Genomic DNA, 15,208 nt, shown 5'->3' with positions numbered 1-15,208 from the left:
TTACCCCAAGTTGGTCAACCCAACCAGGAAGATCGGGTTGGATTGAACCGCTTTAAGTTCGAATCCTGATCCACTTCCGGTTCAAGCTGTTTTATTTATGAATATTATAGGAAATGGAAGGGGGTAACATTACATGAGCGAACGGGTCTGGATGTCTTTGTCCAAAAAAGCGTACCCGACTCTCAGTTGAACGGGTGAGAGTGACTGGATAAATCCTGTCTTTGCTTTCCAAACTTTTGCAGTTGTTGAACTGAATTCAGCTGAAAAATAAGTAAACCGAATTGAACGAAGAAGACCATTCCTCATATTTTGCTCATTTTTGTTAAGTTTATGAATACATTAGCTAACCAGTTCAAAAACTTGCTCTAAGACTGTGCTAAAAAATATGTCACTTAAAGAAGAAATATATACATATGTGTATATATGTTATTTACCTACTTATTTACTCAGTGCACAACATTAGAAAGTACATCTGCAATAAATTGAAACCAATCTTGAAGATTGGGACAAAATATTATCTACTGGAAATATTTTGATTGAAGAATTTAGTGACCTCCTTCATTGATATTGAAAATTCTAGCACTCCCCGTCAAGTCATGGGGTGCATGAAGTAGGTTGTCAACATGAAATGTTATTGCAAGTTCAAATAAAACAATATTCATCCTTCATTTAAGTTAAAACCCGTAAAAGTAAGTACAATGTCGCCAACCTCTATGCCAAAAAAGTTGGAAGATTGCTGAAAACAAATCAGATTGAAAAACAATGGCAGAAAAACATAACTTTAGCTGTGATATCATGTGAAAAAAATTAAGTAATAAGAATTTATTTAAAAAAAAGTTACGTGGCTCACATACAGATACAATGAATTGGATTTGAATCAGAGTTATATACATATATATATATATGAATTCATATTCAAACTCAAGCAAAAAAAAATATGCCATATCCAAATCTGAAATCGAAATTAATATTCTTAATTCCATCTTGATGTGACTTTTAGATTAACATCTGAATCTCAATCCAACTTTTAAATACAATCCAAACCATATTATAGATATTGAGTATGGGACATTTATTGAAAACTATATCTGATCTAAATCCAAATCTGGTCAGGATTTAATTAAATTGGAATCCATATGTAAAACTGATCTGATGGCATTTCTTATATACGAATATGATCCATTCTTAAACGGATGTCAAATTTTTTTCATGTCTATTTTTTTATGTGGCGTGGTCGGATATCAGATCTAAATAGTACCTATTGATATCCCTACAACCTCTCAAGAAAGTTAGAGAGGAGAAAGATTGCCCTCCGTTTCTTTCTCATTTTAAATTAATCCCCAAAAAAATCATTTTACATCTTTGAGGCCTTAACATTGTGAAATAAAATAAAACTGGCGTGAATCTTAAATACAGACACAATAATAGTAATTTTTGAGTTTTGACTGGTAAATTATTTGGTACCAACCAGAGTTTAACCAGTGGGTAAGTTCAGATCCACTTCGAGTCAGTCTCGAGCTGTCAAATACTAACCCCGGGATTATCGATCCAATTCGATCTATTTGTACTGCTCCGATTTTGATGGATCCGAATCCGTTAGAGAACCGAACATTCCACACCCGAAAGGGAGTTAGGGCATTCTCGACAATTAAAAAAAAGACGGAGAATTCGGTGGACCAGGAGGGCGGAGTAAAAGCAAGCATGCTCCACCTCGTGTGCTTGACTCCTTGAAAAATGAAAAGTAAATACGATCGACCGTAACACGAGTCCGCCTCTGGGAGCCGTCCGATCTAATGATCGCAGGGTCCAGGTTTTTCCACCGTCAGCCCGGCGTGCGTTCCCCTGAAAAGCGTGCTTTCTCTGCGCACATTGTCCAAAACGCCCTGATCACTCTGGACGACCCCCTGAAGAGAAGCTTCCTATAGTTTTTTTAGCTAGAAAAGGCTCTCGAAAGACCAGAAAAAAAATTTCAATAAGGGGCCAGCTTTTAATTCGTCCTTCCTCACACAGGCTTCTGTTTAGATTTTTTGCTCCGTAACTTTTACCGACTGCTGATAGCTATCAAATAAAGCCAACAGAAGCACAATTTAACCGAATAAAGCGCCCTACTTTTACTGAGAAAAACTTTTTCAACTTAAAAGAGCAAAAATACGGCCCGTTGATTTAATGTCTTTATTTAACATTTTCAGTCAAAGGGAAGTTTATATAAATATTGAAACGAGAGTTTCTCTTCGGAGTTATGCTAAAAGAGAGCACACAAATTTCTGCTTTCCACTTTCTGCAGAAAACGAGAGGTAGACATAAAAAAAAAAAAAAAAGAATTTGACTTCAACGAGAGAAATTTGAATGAATAACTGAACCACTAAGAGGAGCTGTTCTCGACAAAAAAGTATTACAACGTACACGTCCACGGTCTGTATGAACATGCCTCTTGCAATCATGTGGACCTCATTTCGAACTTTTACAAGATGTGTCACTGGTGAATTGGATACAAAGATTTATAAATGGTCACGACTCATATTTATATTCATGTGATGTAAGACATAATTTCAAATTACTTCTGGAAAAAAACATTTAATATGGCTATAGCTATATGCAAAAACTTGAATAAATCATGGAACTTTTTCAACAAATAAGCACACTTTGCTTAGTAAATCGATCTAATGAAAAGAGGCATTAAACAAAATGGTCGACGTGCCGTCCTTTCATGAGAGATACACAACAATCTGAGGAAAAAGCTGCGCACTTTGCTCCATGTGCGTCACACTGGTGCATTAAACGCCCAACTAGATGTATCAGTTCAACTAATTGTGCAAACGAGCGTTCGGCTTCGCAACTTTCGCATTACTCGAATCTCATCACCTTCTCATATTCTAAACCACCGAAACAACATACATCACCAGCAAGCGCCCGACTCAGTTGGTGCCTCGGTGAATACATAAGCATGATAATTCAATTTGAGAATTGGACATCAACCGGATCACCAAATTATCAGCAGCAACCTTTTTTTATACAACAGCAATGACAATGCTTTAGAAAAAAGTGAAACGAGGATCTCGTATACGTGACTCTTTAAATTCAAAATAATGAACTCAAAGGAGTAGGTGTTATGCGCAAGCTATGTCTCTGAATCTACCTCCTACACCACCATTTCATGGGCATCACAAGGAAAAGTTTATTATACTTATTTGAAATAAATGGGCTCTGCTGGAGAAAATTCAGTCAGTAGTTGATTATGTAAACTTTATTTTTCTAAAATGCAAAAGAGTGAATGTGTTATACTCTACTTGACAAGTGTCCATTTTAAGCTCTGAAGCAATCCTAACCCATTGAGCTTTCCAAAATAACAGCTTTAAACCCCCCTATTGGTACCTCATTACTCCCTATTTTATGGATAAAAAAAGCTTGTTAAAGGTTCACCATTGAGCTCATCGAGGGAGAGGTCTTTTTTTTTTCTTAAAAACAAAAAAAGTAACGTTGTTTAATATAATTACTAATTTTTTTTTTTCCATCTCACGGGAGACGGACACAGTGCGAGATGGTTGCATCCTTATCGTCCGTTAAAGGCTATTATGGTCATTTCACGATCATTTTATCCCTGTAAGACATTCTCGTCCATGAACGTACTCCGCTATGTGCATTTTGGTAATTTACAGAAATTTTGACTTTTTAGAACGACTGCAACCGGCTATCCCCGGTAGAATCCCCGTGAACTTTTATCACGGCTGCAAGCTCCGTCGGACTCGCCAATCATTTTCGCTCTACGATTGACGGGAACACCCTCGAGGAAATTCGAAATTGGCCTTCGTGGTTTTGCGACTTGCCCTCCATGGATGCCTGATTGGTTTACATTTTAGGGGTAAAATAGTACATTGACTATGCCGTCAGCACATGCATCTCGTTAATTATAATAAAGGAATTTCCTTTGTTTATACCATTGGAGCCCACAATTATTAAGCTAATTATAGACACTTGCATTGAATTTAAAGGAGCTAAATTCTTGGTAAAGCCTCCGGCCGCATTAATGACGAAAGTACCCTTACTTTTAGATTCGCAATCGGTTTCTCCCTGATTTTTGTTTTTTTTTTAATGCGAATGATATTCAATAATTTGACGCCGAAAAAGGATAATTTAATGGAATTATGACCGTCAAAGGGTTGAAAATATAATAGCTTTCATTGCCCAAGTTAGTTTGTACTATCCGCCTTGAACGTTAGGGACCCCAACGGCCAGGACTCGGGTTGGATATCAAATATGAACTGTATTGGATATTAAGAGAATCCAAAATCTGAGATCCATGGGCTCAAGAGTATGGATTTGCTTTACGATCCCATGTGCCAAATCTAATCATCTTGGTCCAGTCAAACTCTAAGAGCGATTTTATCTTTGACTATGATTAGGGTGGTCAACCGGCTTGTCGAACACAGACCCATATTTTGTGGCCAATTAGGTCCAGTAAATGAGTGCAGCGCGCGAGTCTATGGACTATAATGGGGAAATCCGAGGCTCGGTGCGGGTGGGTTCGTGCTTTTTTTTGTTTTTTTTTCTTTAAGGCCCAAGAGAAAGAGATCTTCATGAAACAAGAAGGCGGCTGGCTGCCTGGCAGAGTTCAAAGGCCTTTGGCAACGAGCCTGCTCTTGTATGTGAAGCTTGGAATGGACTTTTTTGGGTTGACCAGTCATAGGGAACATTAATTCGATCAGACCAGGCAAGATGGTCCAGCCGACCATCGCCTTGACTAAGCGCGCGCATCCGCCAGCGGGCTCACACCCAGTCTCGAGTAGCATGAAAGGACATAGTTGCGTGTTCATGTTTCCCGGCCGTCTTGGGCTTCAAGGGTTAGGTGATTAGGAAGTAAAACCCTCCTTCGCAACTGCAGTCAAATGGTTGACCATCCTTATGGGCCTTAGTCTGACCGATCTGGTCTGAAAAGGAACAAGCCTACTTAGATGCCAACTGCTGCACCAACTATTTTAAAATGAGGAATAATATTGACCATCAACGTGCCATGAACTTTGATGGGCTTTTTTTTTTTTTTTTTTCCCTTTTCCCCTTCCTGCATGATTCAAAAATTATTGACGAAAAAACAAGCTGCCGGGAATAGACTTCTATCCTTATGCACATCTTTATACATATCTTTTGTTGAACAAGAATATAAATTTTGTTACCAAGAACTTAGATTGCCTCATATCTTAGATCCAAGGTTGCATAAAAATGTATTTTTTGGGAAATTTTTTATTTAAACAAACTAACGATCTCAATAACATAAATTTTATTTTTTATTTAAACAAACTAACGATCTCAATAACATAAATTTTAAATTCACGCTACATGTAGTTTGATCTGTCACCATGGATCTGAGAAAGGCGATAAAAGCTTAAGTTATTGAACTTTACTTTACCCCCACAGTTAAAACCAACGGCCCATTTCGAGGTGGGTTCGCAACCCGATGCTCACACTAGATTCAGAATCTCTCTCCCTACTGGATTAGAAACATTAAAGCATCCCGCCTTTACGGGAAATAAAATTTGAAGAAAACGAAATTCCAATTGAAGATAAAAGTGTATTTAAAGTACCAAAAAGTGAGGATATGAATAGATAGATCTGAAGATTGGAGTGGAGCAGCAAGCAAGCAAGAACCACATCCATTCAACATTATTATTACATTTGAGGAGGAAAAAACTGCCTCATATCCTCATTAAAAAAAAGTGTCGGGTTGAAGATTCCGAATCAGATTACTCCTCTATCGGTTGGTGCTGTCCTCATCCATCCTCATCTCTATCAAAAAGAAGATGTTAAAAATTCTTTTTTTTTTAATGCTTTGTTTAAACAAGTACCTAAGCAGTCGGGTACGATACGCCCGCCCTAGGTCCGAACCTTCTCCCGGGAACCTTCTAATTTAGCCTAAGTAAGGCATAAAAGGAGCGTCCAAATGCAATGGGGATGCTCACATCATCACGAGGATGGGAACGCTTGAGCAGATACTAATTTGGAGGCATGTGAAAGCGAGTTTTTTTTTTTTCTCCTAGCTTTAAGCATATGACAAAGCTGAGCATCTGGTAGTAGAGATGGGGCCAGTGCATGGTTCAATTTACTCCGGTTCGAGTTGACCTGAAGCCCTTATCGATAGTTCAAGCCCGGCCTGTTTAGTTTAGTTGTCGAACTAGACTCAATTATAGATTTCACTGTGGTTTGTTTTTTAGGGGCCGACATTATAGCCATAATTTCCAAAACCTGATTTATAGTTTTTCTCTATCAGGAAAACCGTCAAATGATTGCCTTATTTTCATTTAACGTTATATGTTAGGTTCCCAACAAAAGGCCGTTTGTTAGAATGAAAAATGATAAAAATAGCTTCCACATTAAACTGGAGAACTTTTTTTATAAGAACAAAATTAAAATCCAGAAAACATCTTTTTATGAATAAAAAAAAATACTCCTATGATGAAATGGTGGAATATGAGTTCCCTAGTTAGCCACTAACAAGAACATCAGACAAAACAAATTCAGTGATTTGTTGGGGAACAAAATTAAATTACTGCTAAACCTTGAAAACTTGTAACCTCAAACACTAGTCTAGCAGTTTTTCAGCAAAGTGGGGCTCATATATAAGATTTTGTTTGGAAAAAACAAAAAGTAAGGTACTTTGTTGCAAATATGCTAAAAAATGATCAGTTAAAAGGAGAAGAAGAAACCCCCAGCACCCTTCCGAAAGCAAATGATGGTGGGCTCAATGTCATTGTTGAAAGACTGTTCCGTTACATTGTCAAGTTCAATTTCTAGTTTTCCTCCACGCGTGCGTTTGACCATATATAAGCAGGTGGGAGCCAAAAATATTTCATGAGGATGATCAAATTATTACTTCAAAATTTTAGTAAGGACCAAAATACAATGTTTCAAAAATTTTATATTAAAACAAATTAATTTATTTAAAATTACATGTAAATTAAAAAACAAATTGAGGGAGGTGTGGTGGGGCCCCTGGTTCCGCCCCTATATGTAAGCAATTTTGATTGTTGTAAACTCGGAAAATTTCAAGTTCATTCTCTAGTTTTCCTTCTAAAATCTAACCATATATGTAAGCAATCTTGATTGTTGAAAACCAAGAAATTTCAACTTCAATTTCTGGTTTTCCTCTAAAAGTCTGACCATATACGTAAGCAATTTTGGTTGGTGAAAACTCGAGAAAATTTACACTTTTACTGCCTCATTTAGACGAGTTTTAAGTTTTACAAGCTTTGAAATTTCAAATTATCAAATTTCCATCTCCGCAGAATTCTTTCCACAAAAAGGCAAGGTAAGTTGGGGAGTAGAATCCAAAGTTTTAAACTATGAGAAAGAAAGCACTTACTACTGTGACAGTTTTGAAAGGAACTTAAGAGAACTTGGCTTTCGACTTCCTAAAGTGCAGCTGCCCCTTTGTTTGGGCATAGTCAAATTTGGAGGCATGATCTTATGCAATAATTGTCCTCGAAATAATTCGAGCACCGTGTGTCATCTCAGGATCGCGTGCTCAAACAATATAGAAAAATTCCCACCTGCTATGACACACGAGACACCAAATTCTTCATTTAAAAACTATTTCAAGATTTAGGGCAAATTAAAAAATGAATAAAGAATTACCTTTGTCAGGTAAAACGTTAATGAGTTCCACTGAGATAATTTAATACATCGCAAACCAAATTTAGTAAAGCCGAATTAAAAAAGAGGCCGACCCCATGTTGCCAGCAACAGAAAGGCTAAGTTCTGAGATGCATTTTTCTGCAAATATGAAACCCTTTTTTGGAATACCGAGAAAAAAAAGGGCCGTGAAGCTTAATTCCAATGTCAACTAGAGAAAGAAAGAAAAGAAAAAGAGGGTGCAAGTCAATGCTGACATTGGAGTTGTTTGGGTGAGAGGAGAGGCGCATGGTTTGGAGGTAGCAAATTACAATATTGCTTCCTTTTTTCAGAGAATTTGGTGGGATTTGGAAGGGAATGTGAAGTTGACAATTCTACCTTTGCCATTAAATATAGCAGCCACCGGGGTGGAAACCGAAGGGCCGGAATCAGGCAAAAGCACAGGCTTAATATTTCTCTGAAATTGCAAGACGAGCAAGCTAAAGTGGTCCTGTCGCCGGCTTGAAATCTCATCAATTTTTCTTTTAGGAGTCAAACCCGTTACATTTCTTATTATTGAATGCCAATGCCAACGTAGCCTTGAGGGTTCATAAATCATGATGTGAGAAATCGGGAGGTGGAGACATATGTATCTTTCATTGATAGGCAACAAATTTAACTGATTTGTTTTTTTGTTAGCATGAGTATTTTTTTTTAAGGTGATCTAGGTTTTTCACCGCTCAAAAAAAAGGTCATAGTCCCAACTCAATTTCTTATCTTTTAGAATACAAAATTTGTGACTACTACACTTAAGTAGTGCCTATTTTGTAGCACAAAAGGTAGGTTGGTGCCATGAGGATTCGAAATAGGTACCTATAGCCTACCGGCCTCAGTTCTGCCAAACTTTTATATGAGGATCTTATTATTAGTATTTCAATTTCTTGAAAATACAATTTAATTTTTATATTTTTCTTTTAACTTAATCTCTACGTCAAAATCGACAACCTAACCGATCATTATCTAATGTGACGAGTAGGGGATATATATATATATATAGCATCATCAGTATTGAAAATTTTATAGTGGCAAAAGGAAGTTGGTGAGTGGCCCTTTGGTTGCCAATTTTGTGGAAAGAATTTAGTCTGAGGCAGCTGCTGCCTTGAAAGTAGGGGCTGCGGCGAAGCGGGCAATTACAGTTTCTAGATTTTTGCTCGTGCACGGATATAAAAGCGGATTATGAGTTGTCCAATTAACTTGATTGATAGCAAGTAAATAATTATGCATAAATTTTTTATTCAAAAAAATACGTTAATTTTTACACCAATCACCTTATAAACTCTAAAAAGGAAAATGATTGAGACAACTCACAATCAGCATGCGCAGATACTTCATGAACTCAAGAATTCGTGTTGTTCAACCCTTTTAAGTCCCAACACCAAGCCACTATGTCTGTATATATATATATATATATATTGGGACACTAAAACCCGAGGTGGGGAACAGAATTATTGGGGTTGAAAGTTCATAAGAAATTGATAATAATAGGGTCATGGGTCAACTAACGTGGCCAATAATACTTTTCTTTTTTGAAAATAAAAAATTTGGAGGTGAACAAGTGGCTCGGGGTGGAGGGAGTGGGACCCAGCGCCAGCCAATAGGTTGGGTGTTGGGAATATGGTCCTTCTCATGGGGCGAGCCCCTCCTTTGTCGGATCACAATTCACAACTGCCACTGAAAGACGAGGGAAGAAGGCGTCACGTAGGGACAGTAAGGACTGCGCCCGGTTCTGTGACGCGAGCGGTGAGAAAAGCAGAAATTAGAGGGGAAGAAGGAAAATGGCTGAAAGCTTACGTAAGAGAGTGCACGTTGTCGAATTTCAAATAGGTGCAGCATTTAATTTGTATACATACGCTCATGAAGTTTAATCATATATACATTTAAATTTCCTTTTTTCCCTTAAATTTTACCAACCTTTAGGTTGTGTTTGAATGATGACATCTTAAAAGCGACGTTTTGTTAAAAGTAGGTTCTATAATAATATAATTGTCTGTTTGGGTGTCAAGACAAAAAAAAAAAAAACAACATTTTCTTTCAATAACTTTTGGAAGAGAAAGAGGGCAGGTTATTCACATTCACTTGTCGATCGAAACTAAGTTCGTCACAAACACCCAGTGAAAACCTCTTTAGGAGTAGGCGCTCTACCTTTTACTATAAAAAAATACGTCTTAAATGACGTTTGAAGGCAAAACAATGTTTTGTTTTATACACCAACTCTTGGGGACCGTTTCCATCGACGCCGAGATGGAAATGTTAGGGTTCACATTTGTTCACGTTTAAATGTGTCACACTCGATGGTAAAATTTGAGTTTACCACAAAGCACTGGAACGTAACAATCCGCTTTTGGAACCTTGCTTGCACATGCGTGTGGGAGTTGTTCTTCTCTTGTTCGTTCTTGTTGGACAAGGCGACCACGTAAGGCCTGTGATTGCAACACTGCTCGAGCCAAACAACCGACGTCACTGTCCACGCGCTCCAGCATAATGTAACACCGCACCAACCTCACTCTTCATATTTGTATACTACTTCTCAAATTATTCGCAGGACCATCCTTTGTTTTATACTTGCATGAGCAACTTGTTCTTTTTTAATTCCTTTCCATTATGTGCAAATACATATATATATATCTATCAGTATATTATAGATGGGATTTAAGCCCCTAGGATCCGATGCGCATAGACAATGCAGAATTTCCTTTGAATAGGAGAAGTTTATAAGAATCTTTTGTTACCTCAAACTTTATTCATTCCTGTCGAAAAAAAAAATTTCTTTGCTAACATACAAAGAAAATTCGAGAATGGATATTCGTTGCAATATTTTGCTTTTTTTTTTTCTTTTAAAAGAGCAGTATTTTTTTTTTAATAATGGCAGGTGATTGTGTGCGTGCATATGCCAAAGAACAGTTGCTGGCTGCAGGTGATGGAGCCAAATAATGTCATATACTGACCAATTTCTTCTTCACAAATCTTTCAAGAAAAGATTAATTTTTACCAGTACAGTCAAAAAAAAAAATTGCCGGTTGCCTACTGACTTTTTCTTTCGAATTTGTGAATTGAAAAAATTAAGTTAAATGTTGTAGTTGATCTAAATTTGAGAAAAACTAAAAATCTCTGTGAGACTTCTGCATGTATGCGTTGTTAACAACTATGACAGGGACACAATATAAGAGTGCTAAGGCTATGCTTATGTACAGGAATCATGAACACTCGTTGCTTATGAGGGAAATGAAAATTTGCACATTGGTCGTATCCTTACCTTGCATATGTTCCGTGTATCCCTGCATTTTTTTCGTATAAAACATATGTCCATCCATCCTCTCTTTTACTGCTACTCCCACAAGCCTTGCCTTTTTTTTTTTTTTCTTGTTAAAAGTAATTCATATGAATCACATCTTCATATATATATCTATATTACATAGGACGTGGATTTCTCCAGCCAATCGGGATACTCTGCCTCTCACTTAGTCGAACGATTTCATATATATAAAATCAGCTGGATTAGTTTATGAGATTTTGATTTTTTAGATTTTTCATGAATTCAAAACTTCCAGCAGTTTCAATTAAAAAAAAAAAATGCTTCGTATCCAATTCAAAACTTTCCGATCCATTTTTGCAAAAAAAATCGATTCACAAGAGTATTAATGTAGTTGGAGGTTGGTGTAAGGTACGAAAGAAAGGGGATAAAAAGGAAGAAAGTGAGTCACAGTCACAGAGATAGCGCTTCCAAGTTCCATCTCCAGTAGGACCAGAGGGCTCCGTTGTGGTCCTTCTCCACCGTGGTAAGGATTCTCCCCAATCCCAACTTTTCACAAAAAAGATGCAAAGTTGATGTACCAGAGAGCTTGATGCCTGTGAATTAGCATTAATGCAACACCTGTAAGGGCAACTCATACTTTCAAATATTCTGGCAACCATTCAATGTGACTTTGTTAGTTTTTCTTCTTTGGAAAAAAAGAAAAAGAGAAAAAAAAAGGTTCACTCATATATATTTATTTTCCTTTTTAATTCCATTCTTTAGAATTTTGTTTGCGTAAAAGATGTTCTTTTTAGATGGTCATTTTCGGTGGCCAACAGATGGGATGAAGAGAAGGATTGAGCACTTCACAAGGACCATAAATTCAGGTGGAAAATGAAGTAGAAGCGAAGAAAATTATATCCACCACATAGTGTCTGGATGAAGCGAGGCTCGCCACTTGGAGCCTGTGCGCTAGACACGTGACCAAGTTTATGAACGTAATTTTGTTGGTTTCATTTTGTCCAACAAATTTATCCTTCTTTTCTTATTGATCGAATTAGAAGCAACGGCAGCGAAGGTCGCTAATCAAAAAATCTACAAAGATGGCCACTGCAATTGTCGAATAATGTTTTTTTTTTAAAAAAAAATTATTTTAAACAATCTCAGATCCACTTGCGCTTTAGAATTTTGGGTATCTGATGAAACCAATATGATTTCTGTCAACTTGGCAGGCCAACCTACATGAGATGAAAATAATTAATGATTAGCCTTAAAATAAAGTTTATATCTAATCTCACGCATGGGTGGCAACTAAGAACTACCTGACTCACACTTGCATTGCCGTTGGACACATTAGTATAGATCTTTGATTTATTAAGTGCAGGCTAATTTGTCCACATTTTGTATTTAATATGGGCCAACATGCATCTTGTAGCATCATCCTCAAGCCCTTTTCTTTTCAAGTAAAAAGAACATTTGTCTCTTCTTTGCAACTACTCTTGAATGATGCTTTCAAGATTAACTAAGACTTAAAAAAATTGAAATTTGATTCTTGATTAAAGAAATCACATCGGTTCGTTGGCGAATCATGAAAATCTGCCAATTAACTCATTCTCATAGGTTGTAGTTTGCTTTATTACTAGCCCACTCATAGTTCGGTTGGGATGGATCAAAAGGAAGCTAACAAATAACGAGACTCTATCGTGTCTTATTTTCTGTTTCCAACTTTCTGAGATGCTCTACTTGAGAAAAAGATGACAGAAGTTTCTGTCCATCTCCTTCGTGATGATGTAAAAAAACACTCAAGCGCCATGCAAACTCTACCTGAAGGAAGAGGAGCAGTGCAAAGATGCAATGGTTGTTTCGTTTTTCTCCGTTCTAATGAGTACTGAAGTACTCCTAGCTTCTTGGTGTCGTCAAATATGTACCTTTTAGCCCGTTGCGTTACCAATCTTTTAATGGTCTAAAAGGAAAGACAGAAAGGAAAGGAATAAGGAGACTGCAGATGTCTGGGAATATGGACTGTCTTGTTCAATGTGCAATGGGTGGTGGTGGATTCACAACTTTATGGGAAGCATTATCTGCTGAATTGGTTTGCAAATCATTCAAAAGTAGCTGACCTCTCTCCCCCTCAGCTCCCATTCTGGATTGGATGGTATTGGCCTCTCTAAACGTTCAACGGTGACCATCATTTCTCTGTGTTTCTTTCTCGTCTTTTCATATAAATGGAATCTGAATTCAATGGAGATCGCCCTGCGACCCCACATCTGAAATCTCCACCTCCTTTTTTCAGTGATACGATCCTTGCTTTTCAGACCTGGCTATTTTCCTTTCTTTTAAAAGCTTGCGCTACATACACTAGGCGGAATGTAGGGGAGTCTCTCTCTGATCTCCATGTTTGTGTGTGAGTGAATTTGATAGAATTCAAGTTGGTGCATGATTGACATCTTATCAAGATTCAGGTCTCTTCGATACATGAAAGAGTGGATTTCGTTAGGACCCAAGAAACTAAAACTCTAAAATCATGTCCCAACTAGTTGTTTTCCTCATTTTCTTTTTAAAAAATATATATATTTGATGAAACTCATTTTGTTTTTAAATCTTTCACGCACATATATCTGACTTCAATAGTCTCATTTCTCATCTGATAAAGGATGACCCATAAATGATCACCGATATCACTATTAAAGCGTCTTTTTTGCATTGTCACTGAAGTTTTGCATGAAGTAATGGCCATTTACCACTATAAAAATTCCAGTATTCACTGGCATTGAAAAGCATCAGTAAAGAGGTAAAAAAAAACTTGGTAAAAAATTCTGCTGACACGGCTTTTGACAAGTCAGACAATCAAGATGAGACATCCATAATGGCAGGTATGAATCAACTCTTTTCTTAGAAGCTTGTGCTTGCATGTGCCCACGAAAAGCTTGTCCATCTGAGATCCCACCAAAAACCAATGCAAAATAATGCATAGAAAGGGAACAAGAGGACAAGTACTTGTGCTGTAAGACCCAAGTGGGTGATGTGCTGTAAAATATATAAAAGAAATAATGGCGACGACAGAGAAGCCAAGGTCATAAGGAATTAAATAACACCATTGCACCTAGGAAAAAAAGAACAAACCAGCAAAATGGTTGCATTATAATGATTTAACCACACTCCATTTAGCTGGTTCCTAATCAGATTCTTGATTACTTTTAAAGAGAGAAACCACATGGAGTAGCATGGCTTTAAGGGAACAGTTCGAGGAAAAGAACAAATCCAAGAGGCTACTAAATGCAGGATTGGTCATGAAGATATGTGCCTGAAACTGTCGTCAACACTGTCAGATACATGTATTCCAAAGCATATCTGTTCATACACAGATCAGAGAATGGAAATAAGCTGTAGTAGAACCTAATGATTGGATGACAAAAAGCAGTAAATAATAGTGATCATGAAACCTTAATTGGAACCACTGAACTGCCCAAGCATCCATTCGTGAACTTGACGAGTGTTGGTGTCGGTCTGCATCAGATCGGATCCCAAGGAAACTATAATCATAAATGGCTCTCTTAAAAATTATGCCTATCTACTTAAAAAATAACTAAATAAACAAACGTAGTTTGTTTTTTACTTATCAAGAACAGCCTCGATCATCTTGCAGCCTGAGCTTTCTACTTGGCGCTTACGTGGGGTTCTCTTCAACTGTAAATTTAATCCATTACAAGATTGTTTTATCAACCATTATTCTCTTCCACAGAATTATTCAAGTCAAGCTTTCGCAGGTTAATGGTGGTGCAGGACGCAAATTGAACTTCACAGCAAAGAAAAGGAAAGTGACTTTTGCACAATAATTTAGCAGAATAGGGGAGAGTGGCTTTTTTGGTAGTGGGCACGCGACCGGCGTCCATGATCAGCTAGCTGACTCTCATGTTAATTGGGTGACAAAGTCCTCCTGTTGCCGGCCAAAGCAAGGTGGACCAGATTTTGTGTTCGGTCTCCAATAAAAGCAGTGTCATTGTCTGAAAGAGCGAAGTTGTCAAGAACAAAAGGGAAATGTGGTAATAGTGAACTAAGAAAAAAATCAAAAAAAAAAAAAAAACGAGAAGCCTATGTAGTTATATGGTCGGTGGCTGCAAAGCTGGTTATATGCACCAGTAACACGGATTTATGTATAAATATTTGTGCACCAGATGATCAAGTCTCCCTACAAACACAAAAAGGTAGTGAAAAGTAAAATAAAATACCCCAACTTTCTCCTTCCTTTTTTGGTACATATCGCTGTTGTGTGCACCACTGCTCATTCTCCGATGGCAGGTGGAATGTTAGGCCCTG

This window comes from Nymphaea colorata, chromosome 3 (assembly GCF_008831285.2).
Source record: "Nymphaea colorata isolate Beijing-Zhang1983 chromosome 3, ASM883128v2, whole genome shotgun sequence".
NCBI classification, from domain to species: Eukaryota; Viridiplantae; Streptophyta; class Magnoliopsida; order Nymphaeales; family Nymphaeaceae; genus Nymphaea; species Nymphaea colorata.
This window is presented reverse-complemented; position numbering follows the sequence as displayed.